General features: G+C 39.1%; 1 protein-coding gene across 1 annotated transcript in view; it reads left to right on the plus strand.

Moving 5' to 3' along the window:
- Positions 1 to 25,585, plus strand: part of camta1a (calmodulin binding transcription activator 1a) — a 410,486-nt gene that overhangs the window by 341,560 nt on the left and 43,341 nt on the right.

Genomic DNA, 25,585 nt, shown 5'->3' on the forward strand with positions numbered 1-25,585 from the left:
TTGACTAATGTATTACTGTATGCTATCAGCTCGCTTTTTAACATATAACTATGTTTACATTCATTTTGCACAATTGTGTTTATTTTCTGCAAATAAAAAATCAGCCTGTATTCTTATTCTCCAAAAGATCTTTTTTCTGTCTTCATCTCGTTAATAATGATAAAGAGGAAGAGGATGTCCTCGGTCAGTCGGGCCTGTTTGGGTTATGAGTCCCGCCAGCTGCCATAACACCCAGAATTGTATCAAGATAGCACATGCCGTCTCTCAGAATGAGGTGTCTGGAAAACATTGACGCTTTGCGATGGTAATTGTTTTGTGGCCAAATCGATAGCATGAATGGAACAATCAAACACGTGCCAGGTTCCTGTTCTGAGCGGCTGGTGGGGGAGCCGGGCCTTAAAAAGAATCTTTCCGTCAGTCTTTTGTGCATCTCTGAATCTGTCAACACCTTACTTTCTGTTCTAGTCGGGGGTATTGATCCCTCAGGCGACAATGGCTTAGCATTTCTGTATGCGTGTCTCAAATGTGTGCGCATCCTGCTTCCAGTGACAATGCAGCTGGGGAGCCCAGGTATGAATGGGCATAGGAACTCTGTGAAAAGTCAACTTGACTCAGTAATATTAATTATTTGACAATCACTCAAGATCCAGCCTGGTTTGCTGAAAAGTCTTAAAATTGTTTTATGTGACTGTCTTCTTTTTTTCTTTTTTTATACTATAAAAAAAAGTTTTCTCCTTACACCAAGCAAAGTGAAATCGTTGGAGTGCAATTTATTTTTTTAATAGCAAAAACTTGATTAATTATTAAATATTTCTATTTATGATGATTATGATTATATTTATTGCGAATAACCATAATAATATGTAATATTGATGATTTTAAAAAACAATTATATTGCAATGAATTTAATAATCATATATTTGGAAATTATCCTAATCATAAATGCTAATAAATATATTTAAGAAATAATCATATATTTTGGGGGAAATTAAATTTTAAGTTTTACCAGAGTTCTCACCACATGACTGACAAGAATACTTTTTTTTTACACTCTATAAATGTTGATTTCCCAAAATGTGGGTTTACAAAGTTTGTTTTAAAAAGTGATACATTGATTACTACACTCCTGCATGTGCAGTACATGGATATGTGAGAGGCCTGCAGACATATACATTCCTATTTTTGCCATGGCCCCTGAAGCCGAGCGTCTTTAATACGGCGGGCTTTAAATATTGCATGACTTCCTGATGGCGGTGGCAGTCAGAGGCTTGGCTGCTCTGGTATTAACCTGTCTGTATAAATCAGGAACCCTCCCAGGCCTGCTCTCTGCTCTCCCATCCTTCTATCAGCCCTCTCTTCCCTCCCATCTCTCATTTGTCCATCTCAACTCCGAGCCGATCTGATCAGGGGGCCCTGTAATCCTGCGCCAGGGGCCCGAACATCAGCGCTAGGCAGGTGACAAATAGTTTTTTAATTGCCTGCACCAGAAAAAGCATTAGTCTAGTCCCCTTCCTTGGTAGGGGCGGGCAGGACGTGCACGTAATAATAATAGCCGGGCCTACGCCTCCCTGCAGGCTATTTTTAGACTGGGTATTTTGAGGGCTCGGCCAGTGTATGTGTGTGTTTGTGAGAGAGAGAGGGAGAAAAAAAGAGTGTTTGGACACGGGAAATGGAGGTGCGGCATTAGATCCTCCGTTCCGTGAGCCAACCAACACCCTGTGCCGCTCTCCCAGCAGGCACATGCACACGCTTTCCTAAGCCTGCCTGAAATGAAAGGAAACACTGTGTGTGTGTTTGGTGTGCTGAAGAAGCCTGATGAAGCTGTCCAGTTTATGTAGCAAGCTGCACACTCCTGCTGCTTTGGCTTGGTTTGTGCTTAGTGTTGAGATATGGTATTGATTTTTTTCTCCTTTATCCCCTCTGTCTCTCTTTCACTCTCTCTCTTTCTCTGTCCCTCTCGCTCTCTCTCATCAGTGCCCTTGCCATATCTATGTAAGATATTGGCTCAGCAAATGCTGAGCCACACACAGTAGCGCGTGTGTTCGTAGGGCGACACTGACCCCATCCGTTCAGACGGAGAAGACTTGAGGTGGGTGGAGACAGACATCTGTGAGAACACAAAAATTACGTATGTTTGCCGTGTGTGTTGTGTTTGGGTGCATATGCTTGTGCAAGCGGTCAAAACATATAAGAAAGCTTGTTTATATCTTGAAATCACAGTTTGTGTGAGTGTTGGTGGTTTAGCAGCAGTATGAATGTTTAGCCTGAAGCCTCTCCATTTCTGGGACTGAATCTCAGCATGAGTTCAGCTCACTGCAGTTCTGAGGATCCTTAGATCTGCTGTCCTCTTCCCACAAAACTCTCTCTCTCTCTCTGTCTCTCTGACACTTTTTCACACTCATGCTTGCACACATGAAAACAGCACACCTTCTTTCAGTGCTCTCATGAACCTCTAGACTCCATCACTCTGTCAGTAACTAGCCATTTATTTTCACTCTTGTTTCAAATATAGTAAAGGAATAGTTAACCCAAAAAAAGACAATTCTGTCATAATTTACTCACCTTCATGTTGTTCTAAACCTGCGGAACATGAAAGAAGATATTCTGAAAAATGTCAGGGGAAAAATGGGATCCAATGTTGTTTTGGTCCCCACTGAGTTTCATTGTATGAACAAAAACATTCTTCAAAAATAGCTTCTTTTGTGTTCTGCAGAAAAAAGAAAGTCATACAGGTTAGGAATGACAAAAGATGACAAAATCTTCTTTTTTTGGGTGGAGTATCCCTTTAATAAATATTATATATAATATGAAGAGTTCAGATGCAAAAGCCTCTAAGTGCCATCTTAAATTTTTTTCTAGAATGATCATTTTTATCAAGCTTGTATATTTAAATTCAGTAATTTCACTTAAATGGCAATGAAAATGACCTATTAATTGTCATTTAAGTGAAATTACTGAACTTAAATCTACGAGCTTGATAAAAATGATCATTCTAGAAGAAAATTCCAGATGGCACTTAGAGGCTTTTGCATCTGAACTCTTCATATATATATATATATATATATATATATATTATTTTTTTTATTTTTTTATTTTTTAAATGAAAGTGAAGATAATAAGGGTTAGTGAAAGTAAGCTTAAAAAAGCAAAGCGTAAAAAAAAAATCAAAAGTGGTATATATTTTTGAATTGATTTGTGTGAGTATCAGACTAAAATTTAAGTTGTTATACACTGATAATCTTCCCATCAAATGAGCTATTAACTCGGAAACCACCACAGCCGGAGTCTGAGTCTGTGAGATTAACTTGAGAATCAAATCAGTCCAATTCACTAGTAAATCATTCTGTTTTTGTGAACCAGATGAACTGATTTATTGCAAAAATCTGACTCAAAGAATGCTTCCTTCAAACAGATGTCTCTACTTCTCTAATGCTCTCCCGCAATCTGTTCCTCACTCAATCCTGTAGCACACAACAAAATATAAACTCCTTGTATGCCGCTTTTACTGTACATCCTTTTTGAAGTTTAAAACCAGTACTTCAAAACTTCTGTCATATTTGTTGTAATTGCATTTACATCAATAAATGTGGCATCTGCTTTCTTGTCGCTGGCTAAAGTTGTGTCTCTATCAGACGGCCTCAGAAAACCCTTCCTGACCATATCATTGCAGAGAGGCCACTGACTCAACGCATCCCCTGCAGCAGTGTTGAGGAGACCTTTAACCAGCCATTTACTCTCTTCCCTTCGGGGAGCGGCCCGTCCTCACACACACACACACACCTTTTGTTATCCTGGCATTTGGCATATGATCAGAGTGTGTCTGGACACAAGACAATCTGTTATGGAGTTGTCACTTTTAGATGGTGTCCTTGAAACTGGTCCAGGAATTGTCCATCTGACCTTTGACTTCTGTAGACAGCACTCATGTATGGCTACCATCCAAGCCCAATCCGATTTGATCCAAACAGATGCGATATGTTTGTTAAAATACTCACATGCCTGCACAAAGCACTGATGACCCAGAAAGCTCTCGTCAGGGTGGCGAAGGGTTAAATCCACCTCCGCCCTTCTGCTTTCCCTGCCCTGCCAGCTGTTCCTACTCCTCCACACCTTTTCACTCTTTATCCACTGCTCCCTGCAATCCACAGTACCTCTCGGACCAGTAAATGAATGCTCATTTGCAAGTTAGATAAATCCTTTGAATGTATTATGGATGTAAACAAATTAGCCTGTAGGCCCCAGATGATGCCAAATGGAGCGGAGGTCTCTTCCTGTGGTGGTTTCCTGCTCATGCTCAGTAGCTTGATTGATGCTTTTTCTTCTGCCTTAATTAGTTCAGTATGAACTGATTCTCTCCGTATGAGACAGGTGCGTTGTTAAAGTAATGCTCTTTAATGCTACCTCTGTAACGCTCCCTGCCGAGTCCTTCCTCTTTTCATCAATTCATAACAAGAGCACTCAGCCAATTAAAATAGAGCGGTGAGCGGCGAGAGGAGCAGTGTCATGCTGAATCTGTTTATCCACAACGATGTTTGTGGTCAGTGCCGTTCACGGAGCAAATTGAAGTTGTTGTTTTGTTTTGTTTCTTTTAGCACTGCATTACTTTATTAGCTAATTTAGTTTCTCATTATGATTAGTGGTGGTTGTAAAAATCTTAATTGTAAGATTAAGTTTAATGTTTGTCTAATGTTTGTCTCCTGTTTTAAGTAGTTCAAAAGTCATTTACACATGTTGTTCCAAACCTGAATGACTTTCTTTCTTCTGTGAATAAGAAACATTATTCACATGATAAATGATAAAAGAAGATATTTTGAAAAGGTGTTTTTTTTTGTTTTTTTTGTCCTTACATTGAAAGTCAATGGGTTCCAATTTAGTTTGAAAGAAAGTCATACAGGTTTGGATCAACATGAGTACATTTTAATTTGGGGTGAACTACCCCTTTAAAACGAGAGAAAAGAAGTCTCACAGACTTACATTAAAGGAAGGATTCAAGCCATAGGCACCAGAATATTATCTAAGGATAATTTTCCCTAGCAATCACCCAGAACAGCCTAGTAATGTTCCAGTAACCACCAGAACACCCTAGCAACACTCTAATGCACACCCAAATCACCCATAGGAATACCTTAAACGCATAGGAATTACATAGGAATTACCCAGGACACCATAGCAATGCCCTAGCAACCATTCAAAACAGTCTAGTAATGCTCTAGTGAACACCAGAACACCCTAGCAATGATCTAATGACCACACCGTAGCAGCATCCTAATGACCACTTAGAAAACCTTAGCAATGCCTTAATCACAGAGAACACCACAGCAACGCCCTAGCAACCATTCAGAATAGCCTACTCCTGCTGTAGTAACCAGCAGAATACCCTAGAAATGTCCTTACAGCCACCCAGAACACCATAGCAACGCCATAGCAATCACCCAGATCACCTTAACTATACCTTAGCAACTGTCCAGAACACCTTAGCATCATGGTGGGGAGTTTAGCACAGGCAAGCAGCAGTTAAAAATCTGTGCTTTTTGTTTTTGTGAACGCTTGTATAAGCACTAATGCACCAGCCAACACTCGTGTATTTGCCTTTTAAACTACTCTGTCTGTATCTGGCAGGGCAGAGGTTAAAGAAGAGAGGAGTGGGTAAGGCATTGTTGAGATTGATTAAGACTCACTATTGATCACGGAGTGTGTGGGTGTGGGTGGGTGTATGGGGATCGGTAGAGCCCAGGGCCTATCTCTCTGAAGACTCCAGCTCTGTTCTCTATAGCAGGCTGGCTAGAGACCCCTCCGGGGGCCACATCAAAGAGTCCTGCTCCCCTGCCACCCGTGTCTTTTGAAGACAGCAGCGTTTGATGACATCACTTCCCCCATTATTTCACAGTTGGCCAGTGTGGCTCATGTGAAGCACAATACCTCAAATTGTGGGGATTGGTAGACAGAAAAAAATGATCTATTTAATCTTTAAATCTCTGTTATCCAACACCACGATCAAAATTCACATTGAGTAATATGGAAATTTTAGATTTCTGTATGTCTAGGTTTTTGAACATCCTATTGTCTGCATCCTATTGTATCTTTGCACAAGTTAACTTGTGTTTTTTGTGTATTTCTAGATGAATAGACTGCTATACTACTGCTATAAGATTGACTCTGAAAAAATGACACCCATCGCCTTTAATTCGGATCCTGTTTACTGTACCTGCAGTAAGCCATTAACAAACGGACTGCATGCAAACAATTACTGACAGGCAGTGTTTGTTGCCTTTATGGACACCTGAACCAGTGTTGTTCTCCACATCTGCTTCACACCTGCGGTGACCTCACGCAGACCTCGAGGCCTGAAACTACTGATCTCAGAGAGGTCAAACATATGGCCAAGCATGTTAAACACTCTCACGCTGACTACTGACACGTTGGCCACACTCTCCCAGCTAGAGTCACATTCAAGCATCTCCTTCCTGAACAGGCGTAGTGTTTAAAGGGGTAGTTCACCTAGAAATGAGAAACCATTTCCTGATATGCATGCCATTCCAAACCTCCTGTATATAACCTAAAAAGACTAAACAAAATAGTATTAATATGAAGCTTCACACAGCTATTTTCCATACAATTTGTTTTTAAAAAATAAAAGACAAAAAGCATTAAAAAAGCACCATAACATTTTCACTTTTTTTTCAAGTAGCTTTATTTCAAATCCTCTTTGTGGAAGAAAATAGATAGAAATTTAAGTAATTTTTCACTGTTAATCTTCCCAATCAGTGAGCTGTAGTCTTAGCAGAAACATTAAATCAATGAACGAATCAGTCTGCTTCATGAACAAATCATTCAGTCAAAATTGTGAACCTTGAAAAGAACCAGTTCAAAAAAGAACGATTTGTTTTCTGTTCCAATTCATTGATTCAATGATCAACTGAACAAAGTCAGTAAACAGCGGTCCTCAGATGAACAGTATCAGAGAGAAACAGTTTGTCTTTTGGTCGAATGCACACACTCTAAGAATTTGGTTTGGTAACAAAAGCTTCCAGTAGTGTATTTACAGAATAATAAAAACAAAATAACACTAATTGTATATTTAAATACAGAGATTTATACTGTATAAACAAATGTGCTGAGAAGACTAACTGTGTGCACAGATGTGTGGGTCTGTACAGGAATTTCAAATATATAAAAGAGAAATATAAGCATCAGAGGTTGCAGTACGTGCACTTACAGTGTACTTAACAAAATACTGGTTAATATAAGGGAACTACAGGGTTAAGGTTAGATTTAGGGGTAGGTTCAGGGTTAGTGCCTAGTTATTACCCAGTTATTGTAATAACTATATAATAAATATGTAATAACAGGACTGTAAAATAAAGTGCTAGGCAGATTAAATATCGTAGAATACTGCACACATTTGTACAATCATTTCCACACAAATTAATACCATATCATATCAAATCAAATCAAATCAATTCATTTTATTTATAAAGCACATTTAAAATCAACCTTGGTTGGCCAGTGAAGTGCTGTACATCAAAGAAAAACAGAAAAGGCAAGAATGGATAGAACATTTTAAATAAAAATAAAAATGAAGACAAGAAACGCAGTAGAATTACAAAGAATTAAAAGTAGTGCATATAACTTTAGAAGGTTTATAAATCATGTCATAAGTCATATGCACTACTTTTACAGTCACTGAATAGAAAAGAGACATGAATCTTTTTTTTATATATTTTTCAATCCTAACCTCTCTCACATTCTCCTCTCTGTGTGTTTCTGCCTGACTGTCCCTTGCTCGCTCTCTCTCTCTTTACTTTTGTCTTCTTTACCCAATCCCCTCTCTCAGCTTCAGGGCTTTTCTGGCTTGGCATTTGCTTTAACCCCAAATCAATCTGTTTTGAGCAGAACTCATAAACTTTTCATAAGCTCAACCCTTACACCCATGTGAGTGAGCTCGTCAAGTCTCCTCCGCCTGTCCTGCTGGTTGTTTTATATTCTGCGTGCTTATTGCTTAAGTGCAGGGCCGGACCCCACGCCGGGGCCACGTTCAGTCGCGCCACGTGTCTCCTCTCTACCGCTCGGCGAGCCACTCCTGTGTTTGCATCGATCCTGACTGCCGTGCATCATCTGAGCATGAGAGCTATCTAGCCGAGCCATGTTTAATTTATGTTGTGGAATGTCCGCTCAGTTAGACACCCTCGACTGTTTGGAGACGTGCCATGCCCAGCCGCTTAATGTAGTCACTGCAGTTTGTGCTGTGTTTGCCTGATTAGCACTGAGTGACGTTTGTTCACACCCCACCTCGCCGAGGGACGGATGCAGACAATGGATTTCGTGTTTGCTCACCTGAATGGCATCGACGTTCACGGTGATGCGTTTTGCTGTGACACCTTGCCGCGTGTTGGTCAACAGACTTAATAAGCACGGGACAGACTCGCTCTTTGCTATCTTTATCATTTTTTCTCTCTCTCTCTCTCTCTCTCTCTCTCTCTTTCCCTCTCGCCCTTGCTCTCGCACACACTTTAACCGAACAGCAGGTCAAACTTTTTTAAACGTGTGCATCGCTAACAGGCTCACTCAGGCAGAAGTGCTATCTCAGCACCTGTGCCTTAATGATTAATACCATATTGATGATCTCAATTAATTTCCTATTACGCAGCAGCAGGTCTGCGCTGCTCGGTTTCTGTCACGGCCCTGAGTTTGGGCTGGGGGAGATCTCTGAGGGCAGCTGGCTGCCGTTGATAGCGGGAGATTTTGGGTCGCTGTGCAGCATGCTTACACGATGAGGAGAGTATTTTCTGTGCAATGGTGACTGACCTTCACTGTGTATTTGTCGTCCAGTAAGGCCCATGAACATTTCTTAAAGACATTTGCAGTGCATAATGGAACACATTTACATGTGAAACAGGATCATGTGGAGCAGGACTTGATTTTATCTGTTTGTATGTTTTGGTTCAACCTTAATTTTATGAAACGACGAGAATACTTTTTGTGCATAAAAAAAAACCCATAATAATGACTTAATTCAACAGTTTCTTCTCTTCCATGTCAGTCTTCGACACTGTTCACGTGAGCATGTGTGTGGTGCTGACACAGGAGCTGACCAATACTGACCCGGCGTTCTGACGTAGAACCCGGAAGAGCTACACTGTTTACAACGTGAACAGCTTCGGAGACTGACATGTGAGACAAAAAAATTGTTGAATAAAGTCGTTATTTTTGTTCGTTTTTTTGTGCACAAAAAGTATTCTCGTCACTTCATAAAATTAAGGTTAAACCACTGTAGTCACATGGACTATTTTAACGATGTCTTTACTACCTTTCTGGGCCTTGAAAGTGGTAATAACGTTGCTGTCAGAAAGCTCTTGGATTTCATCGAAATATCTTGAAGATATTCAAGTATCTTGAATGCACTTTCAATGCACTATGCACTTTTCCACTATGCACTTTTTGTCAAACAGCGACCCCTAGAGTCACTGTGGAGTACTTGTATTTAACGTTACTGTCGTAAATACCACTCACGCAGAGCAGTCTCTGCACTCTCGACCTGATCCCCTCCACCCTGTATACCGGTACCTGTTCAGTAGGATGGAAGCGTCGGACATCGAACAGGCACAGATAGCCTCTGAAGATGTCTACTGACTAGGTATTGTTTCACGATTTCATACAAATATGCTAGCTAAAGTTTTCATAAGCACAGTACACATGCCATACGAAACCTGAACCTGACAAAGAACTACGTAATAAATACACATCACAACACCTGAGTTCAGCTGGTAAACTTGCTCGTGAGGCAAGCTGGGCAATAAAACATAACGCAAAAACACGTAAATCAAGTGTTTGTTATCAAGTCTGCTAACAGCTCTGCTAATCGACAGCTAGCTAGACATGTGGAAATTAGTGGACTGGTCTTATTATCAACATTGGATTAATGAACAACTTCGTTGACATACAACAAGCAAGCGCAACAACATACAGCATAGAACGCAAGCAAGTTTACAAATAAGAGATTTACTTACTAGTCCATCAACAAGAACGTCAGGTCAGTATCGCTGTTGCATCCTTTGCTGCTTTTTAGCTCTCGCCAACGAGTGAAAGCCTGACCGAGTGTCTCACTTTCTCGTTTTCTTTTCCTTGACTCTTCCGACCGCGTTTTCTTCGTCGACTCTGCCATGATTCACGTCTGAAATGCGTGCTAGTGTCTTCCATAGAGGCTGCTTCATATGTTGTTGGTGTATGTGACGTCGTGCCGTAAAGCAAGTCGTGATTTGTCGGGATGCCACCTCTCAAACTTGCATTGCTGGTTTTGCCCCCCCTGCTTTGTTTTGCTCCCTACTATGAGTTTGTTTACTATCGAAATGATTTCGAAGCTGTTATATAAAGGTACAAATATTGCAGTGTGCCTTTAATTTGTGTTCCGAAGATGAACAAAGGTCTTGCGGTTTGGAACGACATGAGGGTAATTAATGACAGAATTTTCACTTTTTGGGTGAACTAACCCCTTAATATAATTTTTCCCCAGCCACACAGCTTTGGTTACTGGTTACATCAGCAGAAAACAAAATGTGTCTGGGGTGGACAAAGCAATATTATGAATTTTTTATTAGTTTAGAATAACAGGGACGTTATTTGTGTGTACACTAACTTTCAAAAGTTTGGTGTTGGTACGATTTTTAATGATTTTGAAAAAAGTCTCATGCTCATCAGGGCTGCATTTATTTAAAAACATTCATATTGTGACATTTTTTATTTAAAATAACTTTTCTATTTGAATATATTTAAAATGTAATTTATTCCTGTGATGTCAAAGATGAATTTTCACAAGGCATTACTTCAGTCTTTATTGTCACATGACCCTTCATAAATCATTATCATATGCTGGTTTGGTGCCCAAGAAACTTTTTTAGTTTAGTTTTGTGGGAAACCAGGATTCTTTGATGAATAGAAAGCTCAAAAGATCAGCATTTATTTGAAATTGAAATCTTTTGTAACATTATAATTGGCCTTTACCACCACTTTTGATCAATTAAATGTATTCTTGATGAATAACCATCTTAATTTTTCACACACCAAAAAAAATCGTATTGACCCCAAACTACAAAATATATGTGTAGTAGTGATGCACAGATTGTGGTTATATCCACAGACACTGCGGATAATCCGCGAGTCGGGCAGGCCAAGTAAAAACATAGCATTCTGATTAATTGTGGGTGGGTTGTGTGTGGATGACATAAATCATAAATGATGGAAATATTAACATTTTAGATGTTTAATTTAAAGCTTAACTTTTCGTCAGACACTAAATTGACACTTTGTTTAAGCAGCAATGGAGGCAAAACAGATTCTAGACAAATTTCAAAAAGGACCATTATAAACAAAAAAGGAAGGGGAAAAAAGAACTGTGTGGGAGCATTTTACTGAAATAGTTAACCAGGGCGAATCAAGTGCTGGGTATGTGATATGTAACGGCTGTGAAGCACTGTATGTATGTGACAATAAACTAATAAAGCCTATATTCAGCCTTTGACTGAACATATTTAATGTCTTGTTTGTGTGTTTGGGAAGTTGCAGTGATGGAAACATTGACATTCCAAATTAAGTTTGAAGGGAATATAGCCTGTGCTTAGGCTAATAAGGGAATGTAAAGCAGCCTACTTTAGTGTAGTATATTTCCATATCATCACGCTTAACTGAGAACTAGAATCATTGTAATGATTATCAGGTGTGGATATCTAAATCAGAGAAAATCAAAGGGTTCTGGTGGGTGGCTGGTGTATGATTTATTTTTAACAGCGGATTCGGGTGACTGATACACGCATCTCTAATGTTCAGTTTGACACATTTTTATTTTGGTTATGTGTTAAAAACAAAATCATCTTTGATGTGTCTGTCTCTCTGTCATGACACATTACATTTTGCAAATGCAGGTTTCTTTAAATATGTATCTCAAGCGTATCTTTTTGTGAATTTTGCATTTTAATGTATAATACATTTTAGAAGATTATTGACGTGTGCTCAAACCTTTTCTCAGGCAATCACATACACAGAATGAGACCCTGTAAGTAATTTAGTTGTTTTGATCTCAGTTCACATTTTCACTTTACTGTCACACAAATTTTATTGTCAGTACTTTTTGTCAATTTACTCCATCTTCTCTTCACTTTTTCCTCACTTGTTTCACCTGTCATCAAACCAATTTCAGCACCCTCAGCTCTAACCTCTGTCCAACACCTCTGTGTTTCTGCCTCTCTCCTAAAGTGACTTAACTCACTCTGCTGGTCGCTAGGCAACTACTGTCCCAGAGGGCAAAGGTTTATGTGTGTAGGCATCTGGGGGTGTCTCCTGAGCGCCGGCACCCAGCTGGAGTGGTCAGTGTGCTCTTGGCCCTCTCAGTGCTGGACTTAATAATGCAGCATTCTGATTTTGTACATCATGTTGTTGATGTAATGGTCAATATCATGGAAAAAATGTTTTACTTAACTGCTTTTTTGTCCAGAATTTCACTCACTAGGCCATTTCCATATTACACCGAGGCTAGTGCCACAGCATCTTAAGGCTATAAATGTTATCTTCTTTTATCTGCTGTCCCTGATCCTATCAGCTTTTCTGTGATTCAATCAGGAGCCAGAAGTCCTGGCACTCAAGGAACTGTTTGCCATACAGAGCCTTCTCCCCAAAATATAAATCATTGATGGCCTCAGCATTATTTGCACATTATGATTCTGGTATACAAGGTTCAGACTCTGGCTTAGAATCAAAACTCAGGCTTCCCTGCTTAAACAAAAGCAGCTTAGACCAGCATGAATTTCTAATTTGGCCCAGCTTGCACTATAGAAAAAAACTGATATATATTAAATATATATATTTTACTTATAGTAATATATAGTTTTCTTATTTTTCAGTAAAAACATCTAAACACCTTTAAAACAAAGTAAATGTAAATGATTTTTTTTTATTTTTTTTTTTTTTAGATAAAGTAATATAGCAGAGTTAAAGGAACAGTTCAGAATGGCAATTCTGTCATCAGTTACTCAGACTTATGTCCTTTTAATCCCATTACACATTAATTAATCTTTGGAACACAAATTAAGATATTTTTAGGTTTCTGTCCCTCCTTTGAAAGTCTAGGTAACCAAAACTTAAAATGATCAAAAGCTAAAAGCTAAAATATCTTAATTTGTGTTTAAAGATTAACCAAAGTTTAAAGGTTTTAAACAACATGAGGGTAAGCAAATAATGGCAGAATTTTCATATTTGCATATACTGGTATTCCCTTTAAGACTTGTTTTTAGATAATTTGAATTTGTGTATTAATCTAAATAAACCTAGAATATTTTTTATTCACTGTATAAGTAAATTTGTCTTATTTAATATCTACTGAAAAAAGAACATAAATATCGATCTAGAAAATAATTTTTGTCTTTGTAATTCATGCTAGTTAATGCTATGCTAGTTCACGAAAAAGATCATGCTGAAGCTTCAAGATGAGAAGCCTGGTTGGGACACCATCATCTAAAACCCAACAAGCTGGTTAACCGGCAGGGTTAGACTGAGTGCAAGGGCTGGCTGTCTTTGCTGTGTTCTTCACTGACACTTGCACTTCCTGTGAGAGACTTTGGGCATTAGGACCACAGTCACCAAGCTCCACTGAGCCCATCACAGCAGACTGATGGTTCCCATACGGCCTGCTCCCGGTCTGCTCAGGGCACACACTCACAGAGCTAATGGAGAGCTGCCAGATGAATAACTGAAACACTAGTGGCAGCGAAGGTGGAATCTGTACTTTTACAGTAACTCCTACATTTTGTCCTCTGTGCTCTGTGCAAAGTCTAATTAATCTGCTATGAACATGTTCTCCAAAGAGAGCGGAAAATACAGAATATCTTAAATTGTTTTGTTTTTTTGCAGAACTACATGTTGACACCTGGGCAAACACATAACCGCACGATCCACGGACACACTCTTGTGAGCTGAGTAGTTCTGCCCCTGGAAGCTAAGTTATTTAAAGCTGGCTCTTGACTTCATCTGAGTCATTATGGGCTTCTGAATTAAACATCACAGGCCTCAGCCTCTGGCTCCTGCAGAAGCGCTCTGCCGTGCTTTGCACCGGCTCCGTCCTCTTCCTCAAAAAGTTACATTCGCTAACACCACTCCACACGCTTTTCTCTCTCATGTCTGTCGAGTGGTGCCGAGCCGAGACCTAACGAGAGAGAATGGCCCATCACAGTCCTTGAGAAGTGGAGGATGATGTGTACCGGCCGAGGTCGTTTCACACGCTTGAGCAGTGAGGAGTTGTGAGCCATGCTGTGTTCCTCACCCATTTCCTACTGTGCATCCCATGGGGCTGGGATTTACTTGCACCTCCTGTGGGGCCTGCAGCTTTCTGCATGAAATGTGTATGTTTGTTTGTGTGTTTGAATGTGGGCGTTAGATGAGCTGGCCATTGCATAGCAGTAGTCTGAGACTGCAAAAGAGACACACAGAGTGTGATGGGTGCTGGAGTGAGTGCTTAATCAATGTTGGAATGTGTGAATATAACAAAATTCATGATTTTTAGTATTGATGTTGCTGTATATTAAGTTACTACTTAACATCAGAAGGTCAGCTAAACATGTTAGAATGGCGTTTCTTCAACTTTCGGCACTTTTACGTCAAACAGATTTTTTTACAGTACATTGACATTTATTAATTTAACAGACTGTTTTATCCAACTTTATACAAAATAATACATTACAATCAATACAAATTAATGAATAAAATCATACATATTTTATTAATTGTATTAATTTCCTAAATCTTAAACTTGGACAATCCATAAAAATATGAGTTATTTGTAAAATAATAATATAGTAATTTATATCTATTTTTTAAATCGCATGATATAGACTTTTGCTGTTGCGAGTGACGCACTAATCTCCATTGTTTTCCACAAATATGTAAGACAAAACAGCTCAGTTTTATTGCAGATGATAATCTGCACTGGTAAACTTTCTCAATTCACTTGCTGTTGGCAGGTGGGGTAAATTTTAAACCCTATATGAAACTTCCCATATGTGAGACAGGTGTTGTTTTCTGTAATTGGCTCCGCTACAGGAAAAACAAGTCATGCTAAACCAGTGGCGGATGCAGAAAGTGGATGATAGGTAGGCCTCAAAAAGTATGTTTGGGCCGGAATAATTCATATTACCCCATGTTTTTTATTTGGCTTTTAATTTTGAAGAAAATAAATTGATGGACTGATCCCTGCGTGGCACTATACTAACGCCCATGACTTAAAGGTAGTTTGTAAGATTAAACAGGTCATTAACATGTCAAAGCGAACGGGGCATTGCATTGCAATGCGCTACAATGAACGCTTCAATACAACATCATCATGCAACTCGTTCAGAAATACAAATGTTCCAGTTTATAAAGTTTCTTTTGATGTGTCCAGTGTGAACAGCCTCAAATATTTATGGTGCATCATATCAAAAAATGCCCCTGGTGCAGATATGTTGGATGGATTTTTGTTGCTTACTTAAAGCAATTTAAAGGTGCTCTAAGCGATGTCACGCGTTTTTTAGGCCGAAACATTTTTTGTCACATACAGCAAACATTTCTCACTATCCACTAGCTGCCTGTCCCCTGAACACATTGTAAAACAATCTCTGTAGACAGCCTAGGCTCCACAAACAGCAACAAAAACAAACTGGCCCAACCTGCACCACGAAACATAACAAACAGTGTTCCAGCCAATAACCGACAAGAATGATTTGGGGGTGGGGGTGGGGGTTGGGGGGGTTAGTGCGCGTGCACATGAAGGGGGATGTGGGGAGTGGAGGAGAGAGAAGCATGAAGAAGGAAGTTAGCTAGAGGAGAGATGTCCTAGACTAACGTTAGAATTATATTTTGATATGGCCAACACACGACCAAAGAGGCGACGTTCCGATGAACAAATAGCAAAGAAGAGGCAAAAAGGAGAAGGAACGCGCAAAGTCCCGAATAACGGAAGGGAGGGGGAGGGGACTGGATGAGGAGGAGGGAGGGTCGAGCTAGCCTCCGTTTTGTTTGACAATACTTTGACGTCACCCAACATCGCTTAGAGCACCTTTAAAGCGGCCGCCACATGAAAAACGGAAAGAAAAACAAAGCAGGAGAGAGAGATCCAAGCCGAGTCCTGATAACAACCATATCAGGGTCCTGTATCAACAACCTCCCATTGCTAATACAGTACATGTGGCTTATGTACATTTCAGAAAACCCCTTGCTCACAAATAAGACGAATTAGCATATTCTTATTAACATTAGGATAGAGTTATAATGCATGACAAAAATCACATTTAAAATAATTATTGAAGAATTGTTTTATTAAAAAATATATATATGTTTCTCTGGATCTGACAGACAAGCTGTCAATCTGGTTGGGCCTTGGCCCACCCGTAGGTCCACCCCTGTGCTAAAAAGGTTGCACTGGCAGGAAGTGACGTCATAGCTTTCATAACTGGGTGCAAAGTAACTGTCTTTTACCAACTTGCACTTTAAAATGTTCTGCATATACAGGCTCATAAACATTAAAGGGTTCACACAAGGGTCTTCTTCTGTACTAGACACAAGCTGTAGGGTGTTTGCTGCACACCATCGGCTTTGACGTGGCGTATACACCCACACACACGCGCTTGTGTACAAACACACGCACACACAAACACACCAGTCAGTAATGGGAAATAAAACTATGAAGAAAGGGGGATGTTTTGTTCCCTGCGCAGCACTGAGTCAATTGACCTTGAAATGAACAGCAGCACTGGGGGACAGCGAGGTATGGATACATTTAAGAGCTGGGTGTGGGTGCCAGGGGCCAGCCTACTGCCTAATGACGGACACACTGCTTCATCCATCACCATGCCACAGCCAGGGCACCCGCCAGGGCAAGGCTTTAATCACCTCTCTCACTCATAAACACACACACTTCTTTCACTCATCATGACGGTGGACTCTTGTATTTGCACTCTTAAAGGGACAGTTCACCTAATAATCAAAATTCTATCATTATTTATTCACCTTCATGTCATTCCAAAACTGTATTCATTTCTTTCTTCTGCGGAACACAAAAGAAAATATTTTGGATTTGTTTTATTTATTTTTTATCATACAGTGAAAGTCGATGGGGTCCAGTATTGCATTGACTTTCTTCATATGAAAATTTTTTGTTTTGTTTCAAAAGAGTCATACAGGTTTAGAGCGTTATCATTATCATCACCACGGTATCATTTCTCATTTTGCTTAGTTTATCAATCAATCAAAATTGATTGATAAACTAAGATCTTAAAAAGAAACTTTTGAGCACACCATTTAATAATCTAAAGAACTTTTTTCCACTATAAATAACCTTTTGTGCAATAGAAATTTCCATGAATCTTGATGGTTCTTCATGGAACCATCAATGTCAATAAAGAACCTATATTTTTAAGAGTGAAAATCTTTCTTTCTTCTACTTAAAGCAGCACCTAAAATGCATTTAGACACCTGGATTGGTTATTATATGTGCCCACACTGTATCACACACTTACATTAGCATACTGTGCTTTCACACACTCTAAATGCTAAACTTCACCCACATCCTCACACTCTCAACCATTTCAATTTTATCCTAATGAAATAAGCTACAACCTGTTTGATGCTCCATTCTCTTGAAGGTCGCTGTCGCTTTTTTCATAGAGAAAACTCTTGATGCTTCATTATGACACTGAGCTCTACATCATGTCTAGAGTACATTGTCTTCCTCCAGAACTGAGCCCAGCGGTACTTTGAGAGCACAGCCCTTCTATCAAGTTAAAAATAGTGAGACAGATAGAGACAAAAAAGTTAAATATTTGTTGCGGCATATCAGAAGTGCTGTGATTTATGTAACATGGGTTAGTGAAATGGGTCTGCTTGTACACCCAGTGGGTATGTTCCTCACCACGCTCACAAGAAATGAGTCAGAGGATCTGTCTCTCCCATGCTTTTTTCCCACAATCCTCTAGGGGTTTCCTGTCAGCCGAGTGCAGCGCTTGGCCGTGTCTTTTTGTGCCGCGGCTTTGAACTTCTCTCTGACGTTTTTCTTCTCAAAGCTACAGAAGCACTGGTTCTTTTTCTCTTGGACTCGTTTGTGTGCTTTTTAGCTTAATTAAGATATTTAACCTTGATGAGGTTCTTGTTGTTCTTGTGCCAAGACTTTCTCCTTTAGCTTTTAAGTTTTTAGCATTTGTGATGTTTATGTTGTGCCATACTTTCCCAAACGCTCTTCCTGTCTGTTGTTGTTCAAACAATTAGCCCTGGCACCAGATTCACACCAATGATTGAGATTAAGAGGGTGTTATGCCAGGCAGGAAAATGGGTATGCGGCTCTCAAATAAAATATGGGACCTCAGTAAAGCGTCATTGCTTCTCTAGTGTCTCAAAACCGAATGCCATGACGTATTTGTTCCAGGACACTAAACCGTGCTTGATGTTAGTCAGGTCATTCCTGCAGAATCTTTTGAACACTATTATTTTTAAAAGATTAATATGCATGGGTTACAATTTTAAAAAGTATTTCTATAAAAATGTAAATCAGACTTTCAAAATTATGTAAAATTATGTTATGTATATATTTTATTCATATATACGTATATAATGATATTCAGATAGATAGATAGATAGATACATGTAGATAGATAGATAGATAGATAGATAGTTAGATAGATAAAGATTCATTGCTAATTACTTGCTTGTGTTTGTGCTGTTGTTTCCACACTTCCTGCACGATGATCTCATGCATGTCACAAATTGCGAGCGTAATATTTTATCCAGTATATTCATACATATTTAGTTGGGGCACGATTTTCATAACAGGAGTGACTCATTCACATGACCAGAAGCAGCAATCAATTGCAACAAAACAAATAATGTTCTCATGTGTCCAGATTTGAACCAGCGCCAGCTAAATATGAAGCCCAAACCGCCTGCTTTCAAACAAGTCCAACTCAAAGGCAATCTTATACGCACAAACGCTTATCTGCCAGAACACTCCGTCCCACCCCCACGCTGCAATAAATCATCCATAATATGCAGATACCTATTTGAAACCCTGTCCTTCTTCCCAGCCCTTCAGGTTGGAGTTGATGCTGGTTGGAGGCAGGCCTGAGCAGCAGTAATGACCCTGAAGCTATTACTAGTGGATATTTATAGCACTTGAGGCCGGCTATGGGGCAGCACTCATGACCACATTGGCTTCATCCATGTGGGCGTCCAGCTACTAGTTGCCAGGTTACCACGGTGCTTCCAGGTACCTGTGTGTTCCCCAGACACACACACACAAACAGAGAAACACCTTTAGAATTGAGATCTGCTCTCTTTCTGCGAGCTTAAAGCAAAAAACGAACAAGCTTTAATTGCTTTTCTTGCTTACCAATGAAAAGACTAGAGTAAGAAAACAATTTCTGTGAATTCAAGCACAGAATGCTTCCTAATGAAGTTTTTTTTACCTTCATTTAGCATGTAATGCTCTTAAACAGTGAAGTCAAGGGATAAGTATAAGTTCTATAGACCGGCAGTACAAGATCTACACGCCTCTGCACTCCAGGGATGAGCCTAGCGTAAAGGTGCTGAGCTCAAATGAATGCCTTTAATAATGAAAAATGCCGTTTGCGCAGTACCACAAGCCCTGCACACGCTGCAACTCTATCCAAACTTTGGCCCCCTTCTCCCTCATCAACAAACCTGGAAGCAAGCCCTGGTCCTCCATGGAAATGTACCACAAACATGGCCTAAAGATTACATTGCACAATTAATCAATACCTTTATGAGATCGCATTTTCTCCACCAAATAGTATCCAGGCTGAAAGTTTCCTTCTCAGTCTCCTTCTTTTGCTTGTTGGACTTGTGTTATTAAAAGAGAGCAGCCAGCAGGAAATTAAATTAAATTAAGTTTGCATCTTGATAGATTTATAAGACACCGCACATTTTCATTGTGTTGTTGTGCCATCGGAAAGAGAGAGAGGGTCTAGAGGGGGTGCGAGCGTGATTGTGTGGGTGCGTAAAAGCTCTCTGAAGAGACAGAGCGAGAAAGGAGTGAGCCGTAGATGTCATACGCTTCTGGCTCACTCTTGAATTTACGACCGAAGCACAGCTTCACAGATTACTTATATTTGGATGGGTTGTAAGTCTGCCAAATGTGCATTGTAAAACAGGGACAAATGTATCGGCGTAGGAGGGACCGAAAAAGAGGAAAGTGTATGTGTGTGTGCGGTGGTCATGGCTTGTGTATATATGTGGTATTGGCTATCTGTATTTTTTACTCTGTATGCTTATATGAATATAATGAAATGTTGGGGTCATAATTAACCCCAAAATCAAAAGGAAAAAATATGAAATTATGGTTCACATAGAAAAATTGTAGCTTATTTTAAGAAGCTGCTCACTGCAGAGACATGTGAAGGTGGAGTGTGAAGTCCAGCTCCCCCTCTCTAGATGTAATTTGGGTGTAATGGTTGGAGCTAGAAGGTCCAACAACACCCTAGCCCTATCCATAACTCTCTCTCTCTCTCTCTCTCTCTCTCTCTCTCTATATATATATATATATATATATATATATATATATATATATATATATATATATATATATATATATATATATATATATACACACATGTAAAGTATTTGGATCGTTTTTCTTAGATTATGTATTAGGGTGGTCCTTATCAATGTTAGTGTCTTAACCTCTTAAACTGTTCCTTTTAACTTCAAAATTAGAAATATGCAAAAATGTTGACAAAAAAATTATATTTAGAGGTAGCTCAATCATGTGGAAGATTACTTATGTTAAGCTGTGTGGCATTATTGTGATATGCAAGTAATATTAAAAGTTGCTGCAAATGAACTACATTTTATTGAAATCAGAGTAACACTGACATGACAACAATGACAACAATCTCAAAAAAAGCACAAAATGTTCACCAATCCCTCATTTCTGATGCTCAGCAGCCAGTGTTGACTTTTTGCAGTCTGGATAGATCCGTCTGTGATCTTCCACCACATGAAGGAGAAACTGCAATTGTTCTTCAGAGTGTGTGAGATAGCCATTGTATTCTGGAATCAGAGCCACTCCTCTCTCGGCGTGATCATTGACTACTTTCATTGCATGTATGGTTGCCTGTGCCTCCTGATAATCTGCTTGATTCGGCCAAAATTCCGGGTCAATTTCAAGGAACGTAAATGCATATTTAGGAATATATGGTGCATTAGATGCTTTTATGGAGATTTTTTGGGAATTTTACTAGCCAGGTACAATACCAATTCATCTGTTTTTACGAAAATCATCAAAATCTCAGAAAGTTTAAAGCTATTGAGCTACCAGTAATTATTATGTTACTGCCATAAAAATTGGCATGCTGTATTTTCTTATATAAAGGAACAATTTAAAGGGTTAAGAGCATGACAATTGGAAACTTTAAAAATAAGGACCACCCTATTATGTATAGTCTATTATTTATAGTATATATATAGTTAGACTACCACTCTCAGTAGGCTAGCTATATATAGGTTTATACTTTTACTGTATGTTTATAATATGTTTATATACTGTATGTAAATGTTTGTTTATGCATGTATAATGTTTTTGGGCCCTATTTTAACGATCTGAAACGCAAAGTATCAAACGCGAAACGCAAGTAACTTTGTGGCGTATCTCGGGCGCTGTTGCTATTAAACTGGCGGGATAAATGACTCTTGCGCCCGACGCAAATCTAAAATGGGTTGGTCTGAAGTAGCTACATCAAAGGCTACATATTGCTATTATAACGGCAGATTTGCCAGGCGCACACCAGGAGCGGTTTACAGCCGAGGAGACCGACGTTCTCGTCAAGGCCATAAAAGACAGAGAAGTGACATTGGGGATGGAGAAACCCCCCAAATAAGCTTCGGTTAAACAGCAGGCGTATAATAATTTGGGTAAATGTGTAAGCTAGATTTATGCCTATTTTTTCACATCTTCATGGACACAACAATGATTTCCCTCGTGTGGAATATTTTTCCTTGTAATTATGTATGGTTTGCAAAAATGGCAACTGCTGCGTCTGTGTAGATGGGAGAAGCAAAGTGTATGCGCGTTGTGCACACGCTACATTATGGCCAAGCATGCGCCCTTAAAATAGCATCTGAATAACGCGCCACTGACTTTAGACTAGGTTTTTCCTGGTCTGTGGTGGAATTGTTTTCTGGAACTGTAAAATAGCACCAGGGAACATTAGCGCCGGAGCACTCTTTTCACTGAACCACCTCCGGGAGCGCAAGTTCATTCCCTAATTTACTGACGTGCGTCTGTCGAGGGAAAAGTCCGCTGTGCGCTGGTGCAAAATAGGAATGACAAATGCGCCGGTGTACAAAGTCAATTGCGCTGGGTGCAAGATAGGGCCCTAAATGTGTAGCACCGTGGTCCCACATATATCATTATTATATAATTATATATGTGAATTATAAATTATTATATAATTATATATATAATTTTCATTATTGTAGGCCACTGACAATTGGAGATGAAGGTTGAAATGTGCTTCATTATCATGAAAATAACACAAGTTGTGGCCTTATGGTTAGAGTGACTAGTCAGACTTGCGGGTTCGATTCCCAATACCAACAGGAAATGACTGAGGTGCCTTTGAGCATGGCACCTAACCCTCAGTCGTGTGTGTGTGTCTTTTTATACATTTTCTTTATACATATTTATTTTCTTTTTTTATCCATTTGACACCCATATATGCATGATAATGTGTTTATGTTTGCCTAATAGGTCTGGGTTTTACTTACTCCTCTCATGCTGGTTAAGGATTGAGGGCATGGCCTGGTGATTACCACAGCTGCTTGTCCCATATGCGGATGTAGCGCTGGTGTCTGCTCCCACAAGCTCACGGCTACAGCAGCAGGTCCCATGCCTGGGAGTCCTTAGTTCGCCCTCTCCAACCAAGTCCCGGTCCAGCACACTCCCTTCATCCACTTGAAAGAGAATAGTACACCAGAACTTACTCTTAAAATCCTCTCATGAAGACAGATTTCCTATGGATTTAAATTTTAAATCAAATCTTTTCCTTTTAATCCATCAAAGGTGCTGTTCAAACACCTTGACACATTCCCTTTGAATATCAAGTGTGCTGGTTGAAGAGTTCAATCAAAAGTTCTTGCTGTGAATTACAGGGCTGTTTGATTTTGAGCTCTCTGAATTTAGCTTTTGATTTGTTCTGCCGTCTTTTTTCGTCCTGCAGACTTTGTCCCCACTCTCTGTGGTCACTGTTCAAGGCTTGTTAGTCCCATGCAGAGATTGTCAATGTTCTGTCTAATTGTGATTTGCAGTCCATTCAGTTGTAGTCGTAGAACTGTTTGAGAGAGGAAATGTGAGTCTGAACCTGGTCAACAGCACTGTAATAGAGGTGTTCAGAGATGTCTAGTATGAGAAGAGCTATGAAACTAAAGCAGCTTCCAGTTTCATTCCATAAGCCTTCCATAAGTGACTAAACAGGCAGCATTTTAGTATAGAGGTGCCTACAGATTCTGGTTTCAGACCAGGCTTCCAAGGCACCAATCTTTCTTGGCTCATCTGTTCATTACCTACCCCTCTGAAAATGTTTGTTCTGGGTGTCATTCCAAAATTTTCCAAAGAAAATAAAGGGTATTTTTGAGGCCATTAAGAGACCTTTATTTATTTATTGTAATTAATTAATTTATTAATTTATTAATTGCATTGTGACTATTTTCACATTTTTGTGTTATATTATATTGTATTATGTGTATTATATATTGGACTATTGTTTTTTAATTTAATGTCACAATAATGCTACAATGATATATTGTCTCAATAAAAAAAATATCTTAGGGGTCTTAAAAATAGGTACCCTCCATAGCACCATGGTGTCATGACAAATGAACTACATAAAACAAATCCAAGTTAGATTTAGAAATAAAATAATTATATGTATTTGCTTAGTTAGTTGCTACAGAAATTATTTCTTGATAGGAAGATTTATGCATACATTTTATTCATTTATTTATCAATAAATGTATTAATAAATTGTATTATTTATTATTATAAATTGTTTAAAAATATCTACAAATTATAATATATAAGTATAGTATAGTATAGTATAGTATAGTATAGTATAGTATAGTATAGTATAGTATAGTATATAACTACTTTCAACTGCTCTGTCCGACTTTCGAGCTTGTGGGATATCATAGGCAGCGAAGTGTCCATCTCTTCTGAACAGGTTAATGCATCTTAGTAGTTAAGGCTGGATGTTACGCAAGTCATCGTGGCAGAAATTATAAAGATACTATTTATACTGCCTGCTAAGCTTTCGGACACAGCCGTGATCAGGTGTGGTTACCATGGTGCTCTCTGTAAAAGTGCCAGCGGCTGTATGAATGTCTTTCTCTGTGTGTATTACCCCATTGAGCATGCAGTATGCATAGATTTTGCACATGTGCGTCAAAATGTAATGCTGAAGGCGGAGGCAGCACAGAGCCGCAGCCCCCAATTCACTCAGCACGTAATGCTCATAAAACTAATAAAAATGCTAATGAAAGGGACAGTTTTCTTCACTGTTTCAGTGTACGGATTCGGTTTGTGTATGCGTTATGTATCTGCGTTTCACGTGACATTCAAATGTTGGTGTTCTGGAACGAGTGGGATTTTGTAAGAGTGTGTGTGTAATCTCTGTGGTGACAGGGGAACGCTTGTTATGTGACTGTTTACAGCTCTTTGTAATCAACGCTATTTATGATTACAAACGGAATTGATGTTGTTCATACTGGCTAGATATGCTTTAAACAACCGTTTTATTCATAAGCTGCCAAAATGTATCTAGCGAACACTTACTGACCTGAAATTGACAGAATTTTTTTTATATATAAAATAAGCCCCCACTTTTGAGTTGACAACCACAATGGTACAAAAAACAGGTACTTTGTAAACCTCACACAACTCATCCCTGTTTGGGGATGTTCTGTTCCTGGTTTTATCCTCTCTCTGAATAACTTTGGCACTACGTACCATCAGGAAACATTTGCACCATTTTTGCGCACAAACAGATTTATTCACTAACCACTCTTGGCTTAACCAGGCGCCACTGTGTGTATTTAAATTAAATCGTTGTCATTCTTTTCAGTACAAACATGCCTCCTTTCTATGTAAATTAGGCTTATTATAGATTACACCTTATTCACAAGACTCAGCGCTATTTGCCTGTGCAATTAATGTTGCGCTAGAAAGCAGACTCTAAGCTATTTTATTCAGAAGAGACAATGTGTGTTTTCTAGCAATCATGACAACAGTAAATCCTCAAATGATGGAGAAGAACGGGCAGAAAATTACGTCTTTCACTTGTTCTCCATTTCCATCACTCCATAAATGTGGTCAAGTGTCTGGCTAGCTGCCAAAAATATTAGCTAGTGCTAAACACACAATAACTAACATGATCCTTAAAGGCTCAACAAAAGGATTTTTGGCCCCATTTTGGGCTTACATTTTTTTGCTATTTTATCTTATATTTACTAAAAAATATCATTTATCATTTTAATTAAATGTTTAAATTATCTTTCTTTCATTGAA

Source organism: Leuciscus leuciscus (genome assembly GCF_965113295.1).
Source record: "Leuciscus leuciscus genome assembly, chromosome: 18".
NCBI lineage: Eukaryota > Metazoa > Chordata > Actinopteri > Cypriniformes > Leuciscidae > Leuciscus > Leuciscus leuciscus.